The 13,635-nt window shown below is 35.7% G+C and overlaps 1 pseudogene; it reads right to left on the reverse strand.

Annotated features, from left to right (window-relative positions):
• Positions 1-6,681: 6,681 nt before the first annotated feature.
• Positions 6,682-13,635, reverse strand: part of LOC108300402 — a 12,848-nt pseudogene continuing 5,894 nt past the window's right edge.

Genomic DNA, 13,635 nt, shown 5'->3' on the forward strand with positions numbered 1-13,635 from the left:
TATATATATATATATATATATATATATATATATATACATATTCACATTCACATATTTTTCCTTTTTAAAATTTTGGCTATGGACTACAAATAGTATATTTTGAGTGTCTGGGTATTCATCAGTTTTCTTTAAGAATTCATAGCAAAATTGAGTCTAGCTGTTGTTCCTCAGAATATAATTTAGACAATAAATGGAAAAATAATTAAATATGGGTAACAATATTGATTTCAAATTTTGACCTTTTTTCATACCAGAAACTTTGCTAGGGAAATGACTGTTCCATTTGATTCTGAATGATTTTGATGTTAGTCAGTCATCTCTTGTATAAAATGTTCATCAATGTTTTCTGTTCATTTTTCCATTGAGTTTCAGCAATTTTCCTAGTTGATTTGCAGAAGTACTGGAATTGCAAGTATTAATTCTTTGCCTGTTTTTGTCTTTGAATACGTTACTGACATATCAACTTTATCTGCAGTATCTACTATTCAACACAGATATTGCCATGGCATTCAACTTGATTGTTTGTAATTTTAGGGTCTCATTCAGAAGTCCTTTACCTAACTTTGACATTTTAGCTATCAGAATTCACCATTGTGTATGGTGTAACTGGGATATATTTTAATTTTCTCCATATAGCAAACCGTATTCTCAATATTTTGTATCTAATTTGTGCATACTTCTCCTGTTGGTTTATTGTGCCACTTGTCTCACATGCCAAGTGCCCCTGTATGTATGTGTGCATATGTGGAAGTATGAGTCTTATGGTTAGCTATATTTTTTTTAAGACTTAGCCAATTATAGCATTCTAATAGAAATGGAGCCATTGTATTGCACAGCTCCAGAAAATGCCCTTTACATAAACTACAAAATGAAGGATGGACATTGATGTTACAATATATTCCAAGTGAATGGTGCTCACTAGAATTAGATGACATAGCAGTTCTGGAGTTCTGAATTTTCATTCTGAATTGTAATATGTGTGTGTTTGCTGTGTGTGTATGTGTATTGTTTGTAGCAAGCATGAATGCAAGCTCTGGAGCTAAACTACCTGGGTTCAAATCCTGGCATTTTTTATCTCCTATACATGTGAAATTTATTTGCTTCAATTTTTAATTCCATAAAATAGAGATAATGATAAGACCAGCTTCAGGGGATTTACATGTTTCATATTATTATTATTTATCATAGTTTTTAATACTCTCTTTTCTGCTGATAGAAACCACCTGAATATATTTATCTGTTTATACTCAATGGTTATCAGAGGGTCTTTGTGTAATGGAACTTATCAAGACCTGTGCTTGAGAATATCTTTATTGGGCTTTGCTCATTTAAATAGTAGTTTAACTATATATACATATTATATATAGTTATATATATATGTCATATATATTTATATATATATTTATATTTGTTTAACTATATATATACTTGCATATATATAATATATATATTTGTATATATATATATACAAAGACAAATAAATTCAAAATATATATTATATATATAAATATATATATTATATTACGATGTGGAAAATATTACTGTTCTGCTACTTAGTGTATTATCTGTAGATGGTGAGAAGCATAATCACTATCTGTTACTCAGTTTATTATAGAAGATCTATTTTTTCCTCTTTGGTAGTCTCTAAAATTGTCTTTATGTTTTTGTAATTCTTAGATTTCACTGCATTTCCAAGAATCAGTCTTTTTTATTATTTATCCCGCCTGACTTGCCATAAATCCTTTGCATCTGAGTTCTCATAATTTTATTTGTTAAATTCCACATGAGTAATTCATTAAAATCTTTCAATCATTTCTTTTTTAATCTTTTTGAATATTTTGGGTATGTAATGTAACCCTTCCACTTCAGTTTTCATTCCTTTATTAGCACTCTCCCTTTGTATTCCCTCTCAGTGAGCTCATTCAGCTTATTTTCCATTTCTCTTGCTAAATCTTTAACTGTGTCTATGAAACCATATATTGAGTTCTTGTTTCTGTGTTTTCAAACTCAGAAATATCAGTTGTTATAGTTGTTATATTTTATTATGATTTATTTCTGTTTCAATAAACAAATGGTACAATACCTTGCTGTCTTCAGCCTGCAGGTTTGCAGATAGTTGTCTTTGTCTTATATTTGTCTTTTTATTTTCCCTTGCGAGTTTGTATTGTCTTTGGGAGTTAGTCACCTTTACTGGATTGTATACTTGGGGATGGGACAATAATTTATGTCCTGGCCTTTGTCTTTCTTGGTGACTTCAGGGGAAAGGGTATGCCATAGCATAAAGAGATTTTATGAGATAATCTGTACATTTACTCAGATATCATTTTTTAAAAAGAGATATTTCTTTTCTCCCTCTCTCCTAGGTTGACTTTTCCTGCAAGGGTACAAAATAGAGGAAAGAAAAAGGCACACTTCTACCAAAATGTATGATTACCTAAATTAACACGATCTGTACTGTTTCTACTCCAAGTTCTTCTGCCTTGCATTCCCTCCACCTCGACCTCTACCTCTCAACAACATTCCATCCACACATAGCCCCAACCATCTTCAGTTGCTCCCACACATCCACCAACTTTTCTATGACTTCTACTGGCAGAGAAATTCATCAAAATCTCTTTCTGAAATATCTTCATGTTTGGGTTAGTAGAAGGAGCCAAAATATCATATTATTACACCAACTTCTCAGGAACTAAAACTTGGAAAATTTCCTCAAAACATAAATATAGAGGCACATAAATTATTAGCACCTTAAATTATTCTTACCACTGTAGAATCTCAGAAGTTAAACAGCATCCCAAAATTAGATGGTAAACCTATTCCCAGAGATCTTTTGAGAATGGATAATGGCATATAGCCTTTTCTTGTATTTCCCCATATAAGAATTTTGCACTGAGTAGGGCATCTATAAAACATTGCTAAGTTATCAGTGTTTAAATTTCCATGTTATATTGTTGCTAAATTTGTGAGATATTATGACCAGATTGTAATATGTAAGAAAAGCAAAACAAAACAACAGTATCTTAAGACTCAATTCCAGAATAACTTGAGTCAATGAAAAGTTAATATACAATCACCCTATGACTATCTACATTATATATCATTCATTGATGCATTTAGCATATAAATAAGACTTTAATATGTATTACCACACACACACATTTTAGTGTTATTAAAATACTGATATTTGTATGAATTTATCTGATTTGTTTAAGTCCTTTGAAGTTAATACTAAACCAATACATAAGAAGGAAGAGAAGTGAAGATTTCCATAAACTTGGTCAACAGTTTCAAAAATAAATACAATCTGATAGGGATTTTATTTGATTTCCTCCAGTTCCATATGGTGAAAAAAAGGATTCGATGAGAGGAGATGGCATTCACCCATCCATTTAAAATCAGTGCTATATTTCCAAGGGCTAAAACAGTTACAGTTGCACTGTTGATTACTTTGGAAGTGTCACATTTTCTAGTATGACAAGATGTATTATGGATGGGGGGTTTTATAGATGTGGAGAAATCTCTCTCAAAGTTGTTTATTTGATTTTCTCCCTTTCTGCCTCTTTGTACTTTAGCGGCCAACCTTGGGATAATGGGATTACTTTATGCCTTCCACATCAGGCTGTGGATGAGTGCACAGAGGCCACTGGCAAGAGAAATAAGATGGCTGTAAAAATGCAAACGTTGGAAGTTAAAAAAGGTGCACCCAATAACTTGCCCTTAAATTTAAAAGGAACTAAATGAGGAACTTCTGGACAATTTATCTTACTGTTTACTGATAACAAGTCACTTTGTTTTTATGTGCTCAGTCTAGTATTCCATAATTTATTTGAAAGAAGATGAGAAATAATGTAGATAAATGATGAAGTGTCAGGGTCTGACACTCTTAAATGAAGCTATTATGGTCAAAGAGAAAACGTAAAACCTGCGGCTCATTATGAGAGTGTTCTACTTGTCAGTTAAGTGAAAAGGCCTGGAATGATTTCCAGTTTATTTGTCATTGCAGTTATTAAAGCTGTCTTTTTGGTGCCATGAAAATGAATTGAAGACTTTATTCGAAGCAAATTTGTACTAAAGCTTTCAGATGTATCTTATGTGAGCTCAGTGAGGCAGGGAAGCAGCTTAAAAGCTGAAATATTACAAGGAGACAACTACCAAAGTCTTTGAAACACACAGAATACGTAAGTGCCAATAAATGAAGTGTTTTTTTTTGACTAGGAAACAAACTTTTGACTGTCATAATGGAATAAGATTGGTAATGGGATACAATACTTACTAATAGTTAGAACATATTTTATCCCTATGAGGAATTAATTGCCTACATATTATAGCAACAGTTCTACCAGACTATCTTTCTTACTATTGATTTACAGGAAAGGTTAAAGAATGCATCATTTTTGAAAATACATACTTAATAAAACTCAGTAAAAATTAATAGAATAAACGCACCATAGAACCAAAAAAAGTTTAGTATTTTTTGAGTAATAATAACTGCTAAGCTAGAATAATAACCTCCTAAAAACTTAGAATGAAAGAAGTTCAAAAAACCTGAGTAGTGTACTCCATTTTCCTCATTGAATTATTGGACTGCAAAAGCCTGCATCTTACTATAAGAAATGATTATTGACATTTCTATCTTACAGGGCTCGTCTTCAAATACCTTACATCCTTGCCGAGGTTTGAGAATAACCTGTACATTAGCTTACGTTAGGAGAAAACCTAATCAGATGGACTATTGACATGGTTGAGATGGATTCTTTTTAAGCAGTGAAAAAAATTGACCCGTTTGTTTCCTTCTTTCATGACTGAGAGGTCTTTGCTGTTCCCTTGTGCTACTCTGGAAATCACAAATAATTTTTTTTGCATTGTTTAGTTATGCTTTTTGAAAAATTAGAAGTGGATATTAATAGGGATATGTAAAGAAAAATTGATAGACTATATCAGTTTTTTACCTCACCACATTAAATAAGAATCACTGAAAGGAATGTTTTATTTCAGGCCCAAGAAATCTCCCAGTCTTGGCTTCGACTCTTTATTGTGGATACTACAAATGTTTGACACATCTCCAGGGTCAGTTTACAAAGAAAATGAATTCTGTATCATCCTCAAAGGTGTTTTTTCAGAGTTTCCATCATATTTTATAGCCATTTTCAGTGATATTGTCAGAGTAAACTGCCTACCAGGCCCTTTATTATATGCCTTATTTTCAGACATTTAAATGTGCAAAACTTCCCTTTGAAATCAAATTTGTTTTTTATATTTGGAATATTTGAAATATTCCTATAGCTTTGATATTCTAATAGCTACAAATCCCAATGCTGTAAAAAAATGCTTTACAAAATCATAACTGTGATGTGGCAGTGAAGAAAATTATACAACATAGGAATTGCTAGATAAAGGTGTGGAGAGTTTAGATTTAACCTGTTTAAGAGTCAGATTGGGGCCGGACGCAGCGGCTCACGCCTGTAATCCCAGCACTTTGGGAGGCCGAGGCGGGTGGATCACGAGGTCAAGAGATGGAGATCATCGCGGTCAACATAGTGAAACCCCGTCTCTACTAAAAATACAAAAAATTAGCTGGGCATGGTGGCGCGTGCCTGTAATCCCAGCTACTCAGGAGACTGAGGCAGGAGAATCGCCTGAACCCAGTAGGTGGAGGTTGCAGTGAGCCGAGATTGCGCCATTGCATTCCAGCCTGGGTAACAAGAGCGAAACTCCGTCTCAATAAAATAAAATAAATAAAATAAAATAAAATAAAATAAAACAAAATAAAATAAAAAAGTCAGATTGGTTGAATTAAGTTAAATAAGGAACCACTTTGGAAAAAAATTGACTAATTATTTGATTCACACATCCACCTTTTTTTTTTAAGAGGGAGTCTCACACTGTTGCCCAGGCTGGAGTGCAATGGCGCCCTCTTGTCTCACTGCAACCTCCACCTCCTGAATTCAAGTGATTCTCCTGCCTCAGCCTCCTGAGTAGCTGGGATTACAGGTGCCCGCCAACACACTGGGCTAATTTTTTGTATTTTTAGTAGAGACGGGGTTTCATTATGTTGGCCAAGCTGGTCTCAAATTCCTGACCTTGTGATCTGCCCACCTCAGCCTCCCAAAGTGCTGGGATTACAGTTGTGAGGAACAGTGCCTGGCCACATCCACCTCTTATATGTAGATACATGGCATAATGTCCTTATGTTTTTAGCCTATTCAGGTTTTTTTTTTTTTTTTTAACTGTTTAAGGAAGTTTTATTAAACCAAGAATTTCATAATCCATGTTACATTACCTTCCTTAGTTACCAAGTCTGTAATTTAAAACAAAACTGACATTCTGACCTATCCCACAGTTAAGAGTTACAAAATTAAAGGAATGCTTTAAATTTTTGTGCTTTTCTGAAAATTGTTTTTCTCAGGGTCCGTAAAACATTAATCTGTTTTTAAATTTTACTGTATTTTTGTGTTTTTTTGGTTGTTGTTTTCAAATCATTAGTAATCTAGGACTAGTAAGTTTGCTAAACTTGGTATTTGCTCAGTACATAAGATTCAAAGTTTGCTTTCCTTATTTTTGTTTATATTTTGTATTTTTTCCATAATATTTTAGTTTTTGATGTTCAGATATTTTTTTCTGTTGAAACACAATTTGTTGTTTTTGTTGTTGTTGTTGTTTTCCCGTGGTCCCTGAGCAATTTTAAGAAGTTGATACACCAGTAGCACTGTTAACTGCTTTCTGGAGCCCCTTTAGCATGGTAGGCTTGTAGTACAGCTACAGCTTCATCATGACAAGAGAGAGACTCTGGAGACTCAAGCATATGAAGAAGTTCTGAATTATCAAGCTCCAACAGCAAGAGTAATTTTACCAGCAAGAGTAGGGTGTGTGGCTTGAATAAGAGGAAACAGTCGTTCACCCAACATCTGCTTCTGCTGTTGAAGAGGGGCAGATGCCAACATGAAAGCCATCAAAAATTTTTGACCTTGGACATGAACAGCAGGCTGCTGCCTAGTAATCTATGGAAGTGCATTAAGCTGTTGTTGAAGATTGGAAATTCCTGCAACATATTTGTACTGTGGAACGATGTGGACAGTAGGAGTGGATACAGCAGTAACAGCTCAGGACATGGACCCATTGTCTGTACTGATGAGTTAGCAACACACTGTGTGGACATGATTGGTGGAACCTGTGAAGAAGCCGGTCTCAGAGCACTAAATGGTGGTCAGGAGCAGCTGAGCAGATAGCACAAGGCATATTTTGGAATGGATGAGGTCTGACACTCTGAGTAGCCCAGGGAGGACTTGGTCATAATTGAGGACGAGGTCTGACACTCTGAGCAGCCCAGGGAGGACTTGGTCTTAGTTGAGAAATTTGGCCAGGAGGAAGTATGCAGCACGGTTCTGGGTCTGTGGGATAGCTGCCACAAAGTAACCTAAAGAACGTGCTGGCTGATAGGAGTTGGTTACAGGGTAGGGGACAGCTCATACACTTGCCATCTTCTGCATATATTGGTTAGTGAGGTGAGCCAGGCGCTCTTTTTTGTGCTTAGCTAAAACTATATACAATGGCTTCCTGGCACAGTTTTACCGTTCATTGCTGTAACTGCTTTAGTGGCTTCTTCTGGGGAGGAGAAACATATGAAACCAAGCCCTTTGCTGCAACCACCCTCCATTATAACATTTGCACTAGTGACTGTACCAGATGGAGAAAACTCTTTCTGGAGGCATTCATCCTCAATACTCTCATCATGAGTTTTCACATAAACGTTAGCACTCTGGTATCTGGTGACTCTATCTTCCTTCATATGTTCAAATTTGCACTTAAGTTCTGTCTGCCCTTCCACTTTTTTTGAGCTTGTCCAACATATATTTGATTTCCACTGAACTCCTCTCCATTCATCTCATCCATAGCTGTCTGTGCATCGTCATTCCTTTCAAAGCTTACAAATTCAAATCCTTTGGATTTTCCACCTTCATCAGTCATTACTTTGACACTTGAGGCAGGTCCAACCTCGAACCTGGAACTAGGGCTCCAAGTTCTGCTTCTTTAGGAGACTTAAACCATCCAATAAATATGTCAAAACCATTTAGGAGTATCCCATCCATTTGTTTCAACAGCTCCTTCAGCTGCTTCCTGTGTCTCAAAGTGTACGGATCCACAGTCCTTGGAACCATTTTCATCACAAACTACTTTACAGGAAAAGATATTACCAGAAGCAGAAAATGCATCACACAGTGCTTTCTAAACGAATCTGTCCTGATTTTAAACGAATACATTGCCTATTCCACTTTTGGGCAGTGATGAATTGCGCTGAGACCACAGGACATGTACTGGCTTGCCCTTTATAACATCAAAGTTCATGGCGGACAGAGCACGGTCTGAAGGAGGCTCACCTACGCGTAGCTCAGGGAGCGGGAGTGATCCGATCCCTGCAGACCCAAATGGCTAGGATGGGCCCAGGCTGAACTCGTGGAGCATCAATTCGGTGACGTCGGGGTGCAGGTCTCCCACGTACAGCGAGGCCATGAGGTAGCTGGGGGCGCTGGGGTTCACCGCCGCATGGCTGCCTCTGGGGCCACAGGCCGCGACCCTTCCGTGAGAAGAGGAGAGCCAGTGCCGGGCCGGGGTCCAGGAGCAGGGGAACAGGAAGCAAGGGCACGCGCTGAGGGACAAAAATCATCTGAATCGGAAATGACTCACCGTCCACAAAGCGATGTCGCTTGGCCGCCGCTGGCTGCTGGCTGTCAGCTGCCGGTGGGGAGCTAGGGTGGCGGTGACCGGTTCCGGCGGCTGGAAGGCCTCTGTCTCTTGGTTCCTCCTTGAGGCTGCTGCAGGGACGCAGGCGGGGTCGGTCTTGGCTGCTTCACCGTGTTGTTTTTATAAAAGAGGAAGAAAAAATAGTAAGTCTCAGGCGAAGTAGATACTGATTTGGGGGGAAATTTTGGGGGTGATTTTTAGAAGATTTTTTTAGACTTTTCTTGAATTTTTAATAAACGCATGTTGTCCGCAGCCTCAGCACTAAACGCCAAGGAAAAAGGCCATATTCAAGTTTTTACGTCAAGTTAATTAGTTCCTCTGATCAAATATATTTTATCCCGGTTTATTTACTTAGTATGTAGATGTCAAACACTAAATTAGTTGCATGATAAACATTGCAATTTCTCTTTTCATTGAGCTCATGGAATAAAGAAGGAGGCAGAATCATAAAACATACGAAATGCATATGAAATTAAGTGCAATTAAAGGATGGCATAGGAGTTCAGAAGCGTCTAATTTGGCTAATGCTCGTAGGCACGGAAGGCTTCCCAATGGAAAAAGCTTCCTGACATTGAATATTGAAGAAGCATAAGAATTGACCCAATAAGATTCTAACAAAAGGATCCTACCTGCATGTAAGTTTTCATAAACCAACAATCCCACCTAGCCAGTTCCTTTCCTTTCACACTAGGGCAAATTTCTTTGGGAGAAAAACCATTAAGCTGCTTCTTCCCGGACAAAACACTTAGAGTCAATGTGGGACTCTAGCCAAATTAGTAATAGGGAGTTTAAAGCCTATTAAGTTAGAGATAATTTGCTTTAGTATAAATAGCCATAGATTAAAATCATACTAATTTCCCTTTTTTCTCTTTATAAATATGTATTCACGATGCTTACATACAGAATTAACATGTGGATATTAAATGACGATGGAAAACAATAAACTTAGAAATATACTTAATCTTTTACTGTATAAATTTACAATAAGCAAACTTAGAACTAATAGAAAATATATTTTTTAATGCTCCAGGTACTTTTTAAAAAGTTTTGATTTTCCATTTTTTCCTAAAAACATGACAAGTAATTTTAAAATTAAACTATAAATCACTTGGTATTATAGTCTCTATTAATGATTCAATTTCCAGATTAGATTTTTATAATATGCCAACATAAGATATTAATCATTGAATATGTGTTTAGTGGTTATGCTTAAGTATTATTTTCAGGAGGGTTAATCTGTGCCTCTGAGGCAAATATTAAATAGACATGTGTCGAAGATTTTATTTAACCCATTAATTAATGAATGCACCAGGAAAGTTAAAATCAGGTCAAAGAACATTTGATGAGCTAGGTATAGAGGTAATTTCAAGAAAAAAATATTAGGGTAAGTCTCTTGGGTTAGATATAAAACTAGTTCATGTCTTTCTGGGCAATAAATTGTAACTTTCAGAGTTATCTCTTCATTGGAGAGAAATGACTTGCATCTTTACCTGAGAAAAATACATTAGCTTGTGTTCCTAGAGACTTGTAAATTTTGGAAAGTAGATAGAAAATTAATAAAAGAGCACTTAGTCATCTATTACTTGTTTCCAAACTTCAGGTAATTTTTCTAATAGTTACATGTAGACACTTCTTCAAAGACCTTATTCTAAAATTCTGTCACTGCACTAGCACGTTAAGTGTGGTTTGATTAAATCAGTGAGCCACTTCAATAGTATACCAAAATAAACAGTGTTCTTGGCTTTTGTGCCAAATTGGCTGTTTACAATTTTTGGTTTGGTCAAGATCTTATTTGATATTTGAAATTTTAAAAAATACACTTCCTAAAAATTGTCTGATAAATCTGGTTTGCATTATTCCCATTAAAAGAGAAACTAAAACTTAAGCCATAGTGATAACTATTTTACCTATATATTTTTTTATTTTATTTATTTATTTATTTATTTATTTATTTATTTGAGATGGGGTCTCACAATGTCACCCCTGCAGGAGTGCAATGGCTCCATCTCAGCTCCTTCACCTCCCAGGTTTACACGATTCTCCTGCCTCAGCCTCCCGAGTGACTAGGATTACAGGCACTCATCACCACACCTGGCTAATTTTTTGTATTTTTAGTAGAGACGGGGTTTCGCTATGCTGACCAGACTACTCTCAAACTCCTGACCTCGTGATCCACCCACCTTGGCCTCACAAAGTGCTGGGATTACAGGTGTGAGCCACTGCACCCGGTGGTAAGTATTTTAAAGAGATGGATGAATAAAGAACAAGGAATCTCTTTATAATAAGGAAATGCATTAGAAGTTTTTATAGTTATCACATGCTTAATATAAACTGAATTGTGTCCTAAAATTCCTCTGTTTAAACTCTAACCCCTAACATGACTGTATTTGGAGACAGTCTTTAAAGAGGTAATTAAGGATAAATGAATTACCTAAGAGTGGAGCCCTAATCCAATATGCCCGATGTCCTTATAAAAAGAGAGAGAGACACCAGGAATGTGCCCACACAGAGAGGAAAAGTGGCTATATATGAGGACATAACAAGAAGGCAAGCTTGAGCACACAAGGGAGGCTGATCTCAAGAAAAACCAACCCTGCTGGCCTCTTGATCTTAGAATTCCAGGCTCCATGACTGTGAGAAAATAAATTTCTGTTGTTTAAGCCATGCAGTCTGTGGCATTTTGTTATGGTTTTCCTAGCCGACTAATACAATCTCTATTCACTAGAACATGTTTTCCATGAGAATTAAAGCTTGTAATTTACAATGTATATAAATGCACGTTAGTTATAATTATTAAATAAATTGGTTACATTAACTAAATTGGCTATTAGACACATTAGTCATAATCACTTCATTCCTAAAAGTGCAGATAGGTTAGAAGAAACTGAAAAACAAACCAAAGAAAACTACATAATAAAATCCACAAAAATATTTCTTAAAACATATCTTAAATTATCAGCTCATTCCTTTGCCCTTACCAGAATGTCTCTTCCATTTTTTTTAAATCAATTCATCCTGTTTTCTCACTTCTCAAAATGTGTTTTCTCCATTTTCTGAACTGAAACAACGATAAATTTCTTGTTTATTTCAAATACTTCCCAGAGAAAATGCTACTACTTTCATAGAGCCTGACTCCATTGGACAGGTGGTCATGTTTCTTAATCCCAATCTGCACTGCTCCTGGCTAGTTCTACTCACCAGAAGGTGTTGAATGAAAAGGACGATTTGAATCACAGTCCTACCTTGCTAATGCTTTGTTCAGCAATATATGTTTGTATTTTTACATAGAGTTAGAATTATGTAATAGACTAAATGTGACAAGCATGCAATCACTTTCCAGGGTCAAATACTGTTTAGAAAACCAGATTCTGGTTTTTGGTCAGTGATATTTTATTTTTCCTTTATGAATCATAGACAAATGTTGAGAAAAAATAACATAATCAAAAAGTTACTCATTTTGTCCTATTTTTACTCTAAGAAAAAAAATTTAATTAAAAAAGTCTGACTGAATCCCTGATATTTTTGACATGCTATGTAATACTGGAAACCCTATTACTTCCTCTTGGCTTTGCTTTCTTTATCTACATTGTTCCTTATTTTCCCTTCCAATTTTCCATACTCTTTTTTAAAACATAAGACCATTTTCTTTTCTACTACTCATTGATATTTTGAGATTTCAGACCTCTTCTGCAGCTTTACCAAATGATAAAAACATGAAGCCTGGTTGTTTAACTCTCTTAACGCTAACAGTATAAACTCCTTTTTGTGGTCCAGAAAAGAAGAGTCAGCCGCCACTATAGTGGGTGCTGGTTACATGAAATAAAACTTGGGCATATTCTTATTCACTTGGTTTGTTTCTTTGAGGCCCACTTTCAAGCATTAAGAGCAAATGCCATGTAAAGAATTATATATTCCAAGAGAGGCGAGTAGCAATTTCTTTGGTATATTTGTCTTTTCTTTTGAAAAGATAAAGTCAGCCGTCAGTTTTAGTAGACATTCCTTTCTGAATTGAATCACTGAGTTAGTAAATAATATAGAGTTTGCATGGCCATATGTTGGATGCAAACACCGAGCCTCAGTGAATTGAAATGACATCCTCAAGATCACCCAAGAGTCACTAAAGGAGTGTTGCTCCCAGAACAATGATTTTTTTTTTTTTTTTTGTCACATGACTGTAAGAAACCCATACCTGATCTCCAGGATATTTCTCTAAAGAAAAGGTAATCAGTGGTCAGATGTGTGGTGAATATATTAGGCTGCCATTCTTACCCTGGTGTGCTATTATTTGTGGCTTATGAATAGAAAATGTAAAGTAATCTCAGAAGGAATTTTATTCTAATGTTCTTTCAAATAATAAAACCTTTTGTTTGAAAGGAATTAGGATGACAAAAACCTAAGATTATGAGAAACCTGGTAGCAGATCTTTCCTTGGCAAGATTAGAGTGAGTTATGACCAGTCAGTGGTAAACAAGCTTCATTCATTTTCCATTTCTAAGTTGAACTTTAGAGGAACAGTTGCCAAAGGCACTGTGGCCGATCATTTAGTGACAATGCATTGTTTTGAAGAAATATGGTAGTTTTAGCCTACCCATCTAGTATCCTACAACCAGTCCTTCTACCCAGACTGCACATTAGGTATTCTGATTGTTAAAATTTTAACATAGCCACATGTTGGTGGGGGAATTTAAGGCTTTTGATTTTAATCACTACGCTGGATGGTAAGTTGTTTTCCAGGAAACTACTAGGCATTAAAATGCCTCTTTTATTTATATTGTTAAGATTCTAAATATGTAACTTATACATACATATCAAACATTTTCTTCCATAGAGTGGTAACCTTAGTGACTGTGTATGAAATGTTATATTTCTTTATATATATATATATATATATATATA

This window comes from Cebus imitator, unplaced genomic scaffold (genome assembly GCF_001604975.1).
Source record: "Cebus imitator isolate Cc_AM_T3 unplaced genomic scaffold, Cebus_imitator-1.0 Scaffold27, whole genome shotgun sequence".
Lineage (NCBI taxonomy): Eukaryota > Metazoa > Chordata > Mammalia > Primates > Cebidae > Cebus > Cebus imitator.